The following is a 9,475-nucleotide window of genomic DNA, read 5'->3' on the forward strand; positions in this document are numbered from 1 at the left end:
TGCAAAACTTTTGAATAGTATAAGTATCCTTAAGTGCACAGGAAAGTGGTTCTTTCAGGAAAAATTTGAGTATGGCCCATGCACATATTCAGTGTCATCATTAAATTAAAAGTATTAAGTGGTTTCATGAGATAGGAATCCATGTCATGGATTTCTTTCAGAAAAAAAAGTTTCTTTCAGAGGACCAGTTCGATTCCCAGGAAGAACTCCATGACATAGACACTATTCTTATCCTCATTTTGAGTGTAAAGAAGCAGGGGTTTAGGGATGTTAAATGACTTCTCTTAGGCGCACTGCTTGTAAATGACTCTTGCAGTCTTAGACTGACTCCAAAATTTAAGCTTCTCTACTAACACCAAAAGACAGTAAAAATGGTGCGGGTGTTAACTGTGACAGCCCTTTTAAAAGACATTGTCAGCATCTATGAAAATTTAAATGTGCATACCCTACAACTCAAAAATTCTACTTCTTAGTATTAGCCCAAGAAAAATTCTTGCACATGTGTACAAAATTGTTTGTGATAGCAGAAAACTGGAAACAATTTTTAGGTTTATGTCCTTCCAAAGGAAAATCACTTTAAAAAGTGATATTGTATCCATGCTATGAAATAGTGTGTACCCTTCAAGTTCTCAAAGACATAATGTTGCTGTAGAGGTAGCAGATGGTAGTATGATACAGTAAAATACTACATAAAACCCACATCTTAAAACATTAGCATATATGCATATATGTACATTTGCAAAATGGATGGAAAGAGAATGGAAGGATACAGACCAATCTAATAGCAGTGGTTACCTTCATTATTGGGGTGGGAAATGGACCAGGATTGCAGGGAGTGGGCAAAGGGAATTTGAGCCTTATTTGTAATGCAAAATGAATGCTTACTTCCTCCTTTTCTCCCTCTCTTCCTCCTGGCTCAGTTTCAAACCTCATTCTACCATGAGTGTATCTGATTGGCAGACTCTAACCCATATCCAGGAGCCTAAGTACAAGGAAGTCTGGAAATGTCTGTTTTAGCTTTCTACCCTCCCCCTGCTATGATAGAAAAGGGTTGAGCTGCATGGTGAGCTGTTAATACACACAATAATAATTCAGGCAATAAATACTTTGGCCAAATTTCCAAATAAAATCAGGTTAAAGGAAAATGATAGAATTGTGAATCACATGGATTTTTATATAACTTCTTTCTCTATATAACTATAGTCTGAAACTGCAATGGTATAAGCACACAAGAGAAAGAAACCATGCAAAAGATCTTGAACTGTTATGAACTCTGACATTTCTGTTATCCTCCCCAGGGTATTACTCCTCTATCTAACCTGTTGAAAGACAGTCCCATGAAAGAAGCATCTATTTGGTGCTATTATAAGTAAATTGTTTTCATAATTCATTTAAGTTATTAAAAAATGTATCTAGAAATGCAACTGATTTTTGTGCATCAGCTTTGTATCCTGCCACTTTCTTGAAATTGTTTATTAGCCCTAGCAGTTTTTTGGTGGAATCTTTTGGGATTTCTACAGATAAAATTATATCATCTGTGAACAGAGATCATGTGACTTCTTCCTTTCCAGTGTGTATGCCTTTAGCTTAATTTAATTTTTGTCTAATTGCTCTGACTAGAACTCCCAGTATTATGTTGAATAGCAATGATGAGAGTGGGTATCCTTGCCTTATTCTTTATCTTAGATGAAAAGCCTTCAGTCTTTACCTATTGAGTATGATGTTAACTGTGGCTTTTCATATATGGATTTTATTATATTGTTTATTATATATATTGAAGGTAGTTTTCTTCTCTTCCTAGTTTGTTGAGTGTTATTTTTATAAAAGGGCATTGAATTTTGTCAAATGCTTTTTCTGAATTGATTGAGATGATAATGCGATTTTGTTCTTCAGTTTGTTAACGTGGTATATTTCATTGATTGATTTTTATATGGTGAACCATCCTTGCATTCCAGGTATAAGTGCCACTTGGTCATGGTGCATAACCTTTTTAATGTGCTGTTGGATTCAGTTTACCAGTATTTTGTTGAGGATTTTTGCACTGATATTCACCAAGAATCTTAGTCTGTAATTTTCTTTTCTTGTTGTATGAATATCTTTGTCCATGACGTCAGGATAGTACTAGCCTAATATATGAGTTTGGAAGTGTTACCTTCTCTTCAATTCTTTAGAAAAATTTGAGAAGGATTGATTAGTTTTAAATAATTTTTGGTAGAATTCTTCAGTGAAGCCATTGATCCTGGGTTTTTTTGTTTGTTTGGAGGTTTGGAGGTTTTTGACTAGTGCTTCAATCTCCTTACTAGTTATAGGCCTGTCCAGATATTTTATTTCTTCAGGATTCAGTCTTGGTAGGTTGTGTCTAGCAATTTATCCAATTCTGCTAGGTTATACAACTTATTGGGTGTAATTGTTCATAGTAGTCTTTGGTAATCCTTTTAACTTTTGTGATATCAGTTATAATGCCTTCTCTTTCATTTCTGAGTCTTTTCTTTTTTCTCAGTCAACTAATGGTTTGTCAAATTTGTTGATCTTAAAAAAACTCAGTTTCATTGGTTTTTCTATTGTTTTCCTCTTCTCTATCTCATTTATCTCTACTTTGATCTTATTATCTCCTTTCTTCTAACTTAGGTATAGTTTGTTCTTTTTCTAGTTTCATGAGGTAGAAGTTTAGGTTATTGACTTGAACTTTTTTTTTTTTTAATGTAAACATTTATCACTATAAACTCTCCTCTTGGTACAGCTTTTGCTGCATCCTATAAGAGTTGGCATGTTGTTTCATTTTTATTTGGCTCCAGATATTTTCTAAATTCTTCTGATTTCTTCTTTGCTCTATTGGTTGGTTGAGAGTCTATTGTCAAATTTCCACATTTATAGATTTTTCTGTTTTCCTTCTGCTATTGATTATTAATTTTATTTCATTGTGGTAAGAGAAAAATACTTTGTATAATTTTATATCTTTATTTCTGTGGATGTTTGCTTCGTATGGGAGCTCTGCTGTTAGGTGGATATACATTAATAATTGTTATATCTTCCTGGTGAATCAGCCCTTTAATCTTTATATAATGTCCTTCTTCATCTCTTGTGAGTTATTTCTTAAAGTCTATTTTGTCTAGTGTAAGTACGGCCACCTCTACTCTCTCTGGGTTCTCATTATATGGAATATCTTTTCCCACTCTTTTAGCCTATGTGTGTTCTTAGATCTAAAGCGAATCTCTCATAGACAGCATATGGTGGGATCTTGTTTTTTATCCATGAAGCCTATCGATGTCTTTTAATCAGTGCATTTAATCTGCTTACATTTAAGGTAATTACTGATAGGGAAGGATATATATATACTATTACCATTTTGTTAAATAATTTTCTGTCTGTCTTATGGCTTTTTTGTACTTCTTTCATCTCTTGCTTATTTTCTTTGCATTTTGTTGATTTGTTGTTGTTGTTGTTAACCCAAAATATCTGAGACAGGTCTCAGTCAATTTAGAAAGTTTATTTTGCCACGGTTAAGGATGTGCCTGTGACACAGCCTCAAGAGGTCCTCATGACATTTGCCCAAGGCATTCAGGGTACAACATGCTTTTACAAATTTTAGGGAGACATGAGACATCAATCAATATGCATAAGATGTACATTGGTTCATTCCAATAAGGCAGGACAACTGGAAGTGGGAGCTTCTAGGTCAGATGTAGATAAGAGACAAAAGGTTGCATTCTTTTGAGTCCTTGATCAGCCTTCCACTGAATATCCAATTTAGCCTGGCTAGGTGAATCTGCACTTTTACATAAATAGTAGGGCAGAGGAAGCAATCAGATATGCATTTGTCTCAGATGAGCCTTGGAGGGATGACTTTGAGTTCTGTCTGTCCTTTGTCCATAAGGAATTTCCTTATGGGCAAATTGTGAGAGAGGTTTGTAGCTTCTTATCTTTGTAGCTATGTTATTTAGAAATAACAAAGGAGGCAGATTTGCTTGACATAATTCCCAGCTTGACTTTTCCCTTGGCTTAGTGATTTTTGGGGTCTTAAGATTTATTTTCCTTTCACATTGTATTGTCATGTTTGAGTCCCTTCTCATTGCCTTTTGTGTATACTCTATAAATATTTTCTTTGTGGTTACCAATGCAATTACATAAAACATCTTAAAGTTATAACAATCTATTTTACATTGATAAACTCATTTGCATGTATGATCATGTGAAGAAACATTACTGCATTACATTTCTGTCCTATTTTATGTTGTGGATGACACAAAATACCTTTTTACATTATATATCCATTAACATATTTATAATTACATTTTTGCTTGCTAAAAATTATTCTATACCAGTGATAAAGAAAAACTTCAGCCAAATTAAATGTAAAGGAGTTTAATTGAGCAATGAACAATTTGTGAATTGGGCAGCTTTCAGAATCATAGTAGATTCACAGAAACTCCAGTGCAGCCAGGTGGTGGAAGAAGATTTATAGACAAAAAAAAAAAAAAAAAAAGGAAATGATGTACAGAAATCGGCAGTGAGGTACAGAGTGGCTGGATTTGTTACAGCTCAGCATATGCCTTATTTGAACACAGTTCAAACACTTAGCAGCATATGAATGGCTGAAGTATGGCCACTGGGATTGGCCAAGACCTTGCTATTGTTACAACTGCATACTACTAACTTAGGTTTACAGTTGTGTCTGTCTATTAAGCTAGGTTATAGTTCATCCACAAGGACTCAAATGTAAAAGTACAGAATCCTTGTCAGACTATATTTAGTTTGCTTTCACACCAGATTTATGTGATTCACTCGCCTGTATAATAATACTACAGGATTCTATTTATCTCAATATATTTACCATTACCAGGGAATTTAACATTTTCATAGGGGTTTCTGCAACTGTTTATCACTCTTTTGTATCAATTTGTATGACTTCCTTTTGTATTTTTTATAGGGCAAGGCAAGTGGTTATGGATTCCCTCAGCTTTTGTTTATCGAGAAAGTCTTTATTTCTCCTTCATTTTTGAAGAACAGCTTTGCCAGACATAGTATTCTTAGTTGGCAGGGTTTTCTTCTTTCAGTACATTGAATATATTACCCCACTCTCTTCTAGTTCGCAAGGTTTCTGCTGGGAAATCTGCTGATAATATAATAGGTGCTCCCTTGTACATTATGAGTACTTTTCTCCTCCTGCTTTCAAAATTCTATCTTTATCTGTGACTTTTGAAAATTTGATTGTGATGCATGTCAGTGTAGATTTATTCTATTTGGAGTTCTTTGAGCATCTTGAATTTGCACATTCATTTCTCTCATAGATTTGGAAAACAGGGGGCCACTATTTTTTCAAATAGATTCTCTGCCACTTTTTCTTTTTCTTATCCTTTAGGTACTCCCATAATGCACATGTTATTCTACCTGATGGTGTCTCAGAAATCTCTTCGACTCTCTTCATTACTCTTTGGTGGTGGTTGTTGTTGTTGTTCCTCTACCTTTTAAAAGTTTTCTATCTTCAAGTTTGTTGACTGTTTCTTCTGCCTAGTCAAGTCTGCTGTTGAGAGCATCTAATAATTTTTTCAATTCAGTTATTGTATTCCAGGATTTCTGTTTTATTCTTCTTCATAAATTATCTTTACTGATATTTTCACATTGTTCATGCATTTCTTTTCTAAATTGTTTAGTTGTCAGTCTGTGCTCTCTTTTTAGTCATTGAGCATCCTTAAGATAGTAATTTTGAATTGTCTGGCAATTTACATATCTCAGTTTCTTCAAAGTCAGTTTCTGGAGATTTAACTTGTTCCTTTAAAAGTGTCATGGTTCTCTGTCTTTGCATGTTTTGTTGTTTTGTTGTTGGGGTTTCAGCATTTTAAGAATCAGGCAACTCTCCTATGATCTGGTTTTATACATACAGGAATTTCTCCAGTCAGCCAGGCTAGAAATTCTGGAAACTTCTTAAGCATTTTCTGGGTATAAGTCTTTCCTCCGCTTGTGGGTGTAATCTGTTTGAAGAGGTTTCCCAACATCTATTCAGGAGCTCTCCCTGGTGTTTGTCTGTGATACTGCAGCCTCTCTGACACTGCAGTAAATAGTGGTACTGGCGCTCCACCTAGTGTCTATCTTTGGTACTACTGACTCTGGTGCATAGTTGATCATTGTTCTTGGCGATCCTCAATCTGGTGCCCTATTCCAGTCAGTGCAGTCTTAGGCATACAAAAATCAGTCCCTTGGGCAGTATCTCTAAAAATCAGTAGGTCTGATGCCCCTTCCACTCCTTTCTCACCTCAAGGAGAAGACAAGAGTTGAGGGTTTCCTCCCAATCACATGTGGGAGTGGGAGGGATATTCTGGTGAGAAAGAATGGAAATTGCCACAGGTTTTTCTATGGGGTTTCAATGTGGTTGGCTTCATGATCAGTATAAGAAACTTTTAATTGACTTTTGGTTTTCTCACAGAGGCATTTGGTCTGATTGCTCTTGCTAATTTTGTGTCCCATGGGAGAAGAAGAGACTAATGCTTTCTGTCCTGCCCTCTTTCTGATGTTTCTCCTCTGACTTTTATGATCAGAAGCACAGTAATTTGCATTAAAAAAAAAAAAAGATACACACACTTTTTCTTTCTCATGATCCTCATCTTCCACTACCTTTGACACCAATAGTTTGAGTCTGATTTCTTTAAAATGTTCCTTTTCAAGACAAAAACTTACATTACCAACTACCTGTTTCCATCTTGTTCTTGACATCTGAAGTCATTTTGCTTCTGCAATCTGGGAATTCATGCCTACTTGGTCATTGTGAATTTGACCTTTCTGAATCAAAATGTCAGTTCATAGTTAGACATTTTGTGTTCCTATTTTGAGTTTATATAGTTTGATGATTAAGTTTACATGTTAACTTGACTGAGCCAAGGGGTGCCCAGAGAGCTGGTAAAACATTATTTCTGGGTATATGTGTGAGGGTATTTCCAGAAGAGATTCATATTTGAACTGATGAACCAAGTAAAGCAGATCCAATCCACTGAGGGCCTGAATCATCAGAAAGGTGGAAGGAGGAAAAAATCACCCTCTGCTTGAGCTGAGACATCCATCTTCTCCTGTCAGTGCTCCTGGTTCTCGAGTTTTTGGATTCTGGTTAGGAATTACATCATCACCCCATTTCCAACTGGTTCTCAGGCCTTTGAACCCAGACTGAATTACACACTGGCTTTCCTGGTTCTCTAGCTTGCAGACAATAGATTGTAGGACTTCTCAGCCTCCATAACTATGTGAGCCTATTCCTATGATAAATCTCCTCTTATATTTATCTCTATTTGTTTATCTATAGATCTACAGATATATATCTTATTGGTTCTGTTTTTCTGGAAAACCCTGATGAATACAAATAGTATAGTATCCTAGTACCAGAGCAGTGAGCTCCTTGTAAACTAGAGTCAGAAGTCTGTGTTGTCACTGGCAGACATCTCCAGGGATATCAGTGATACCCCTGATAGTGACAAGGAATTGTTGATTGGGCACCTACAGAATGTAGCACCCTCTGGAAGCCTAGGCCCAGATGGAGGGAGCAGGAGGACAAGCACACTAGGGAGCAAGAGATATTGAGTTTATAAATGAGAACACATGAGGCATTGAGCCCTGACAGGGAGGCACTTGTAAGGTAAAAACTGTAACATGCAATCAGGTAGGCGCTCAGTGCAGAATAGTAAGCCTATTGGCTGCCTGCGGTGCTTCTAGTCCCTGTCTGAGCTTAGCACCTTAACTGGCTGCATATTAGCCCTGGAGGTTGCCAAGACCACAGAGAGGAAGCTGTGTTGAAGAAAGGGAGAATTAACACAGATTTTCTGAGGAGCTTCTGTCTGTTGCCTGGAACAGTCAGGACATCTGAGGGTTGTCAGCTTAATGTCCCTTGCCAGCAAGGAAGGGCTACTATCCAGCAGCTAGTGAGGCAAGCCAACTGCAGGACCTGGGCAGGAATAACTGAGCCCAACATGTTTGTGCTCAACCAGAAGAAAACACATCAGCTCAAGAAGGGGCTGCTGCAGACATAGAGCCACTGTGACAGGGCACCCCTTCTGTCCATGGAACATTTGAGAGAAAGGGTTCCCTCTCAAACCCCAGTTGTGGTACAGACTGGACTAAAAGTTCTACTGCCTGCTATTAAGTTCCCAGAAAGCAGAGACTCTGTGTGTGTGTGTGTGTGTGTGTGTGTGTGTGTGTGTGTGTAACCACTGTGTCTGCAGTCCCAAGACAGTGTCTGAAACGTTATAGACACTCGGAAAATATTAGTTGTCCTGTGGGAGAAACAAATGGAGTGGAAAACTACAGGGTAGAAAATTTGCATATGAGCATAGACCATGTCTTACTTATCTGTATTCTGTGTGATCCAGATTCCAGGCCTTTCTGAGTATGTGACTTTGGATAATTTACAACTTCTCAGAACTTGGTTTTTTTGGTTTTCATTTTATTTAGTTTTGTTTTCATCTGAAAGGTGAAGATTATACTTATCTGGTTCTTGGAAAGATCAAATGAGATAATATACATTGAAGTGATTTGTAAACTGTGAAGTGCTATAATAAATGTTAGCCTTTGCTGTTTTTTTTTTGTTTTTGTTTTTGTTTTGTTTTGTTTTGTTTCTGATGATGGTGATGACAAAGATAACAATGATAATGGCAGGTTTCTTTTAGAAAAAAATGTTTGAAATGGTGAGTGAACTTTACAGATGTTCAGCTGTGGAATGGGGTATCTGTGCTGACAGGAAAAAAAGAGTGCACTGAAGAGAGGCCCCAAAGCAGCATTTTGCTCTTGTGGCTTGTGTAATTAGTTACCCTTTATGTGTGCTAGTTTTGAACTGCAGGTTAGAGAAGTACATCTAAGTCAAGGACTGTCTTTTACTCCCCCCCCCCCAACACACTTTACATAGTATATTGCTTATAGCAAGCAGTAAACATTTGTTGGGGGAAAAAATGAATGAATGATTTGATGAAGGGTGACAGAGCTACAGCAGCCAGAGAGAAACAAGAATATTAGTTGAGCAGAGATTGTTCTCTGGAAGTAATTTGTTCAGGCAGAATCAAAACTCATCTTGACACTTCCTGATTTTAAGACTCTGAGGCTCTTCATTGCTCAAAAATAAAACCCAAGCACATTAGTAGGGCGTAGAAAGTCCTTCATCAGCTGGATCCAACCTATCTCTCTGGTCTCATCTCCCATTACACCATCTCCCTAAACCCCAGTTCTTCCACAGTTGTCTTAACTCATCCTACATTCTAATGGTGCTGAACTTCTTAGAGTCCCTGAGATATGCTAGATCTTTCCACTAGCTGTTTCCTCTCCCTGGAAAAGTTCTATGCATCTTTCAGGGTATAGCATCAATGCTTTCTGCTGCGAAAGTGTTCCCAGATGTCCCCAGGCATTTATTCATAGAATAAGTATTTCCTTTGCACCCGCTATGAATTAGACCCTGTTCTAGGTCCTGGACAAAGCAGTGAACAAATCAGACTAAGTCTCTGCCCTC

This window comes from Papio anubis, chromosome 15, assembly GCF_008728515.1.
Source record: "Papio anubis isolate 15944 chromosome 15, Panubis1.0, whole genome shotgun sequence".
NCBI lineage: Eukaryota > Metazoa > Chordata > Mammalia > Primates > Cercopithecidae > Papio > Papio anubis.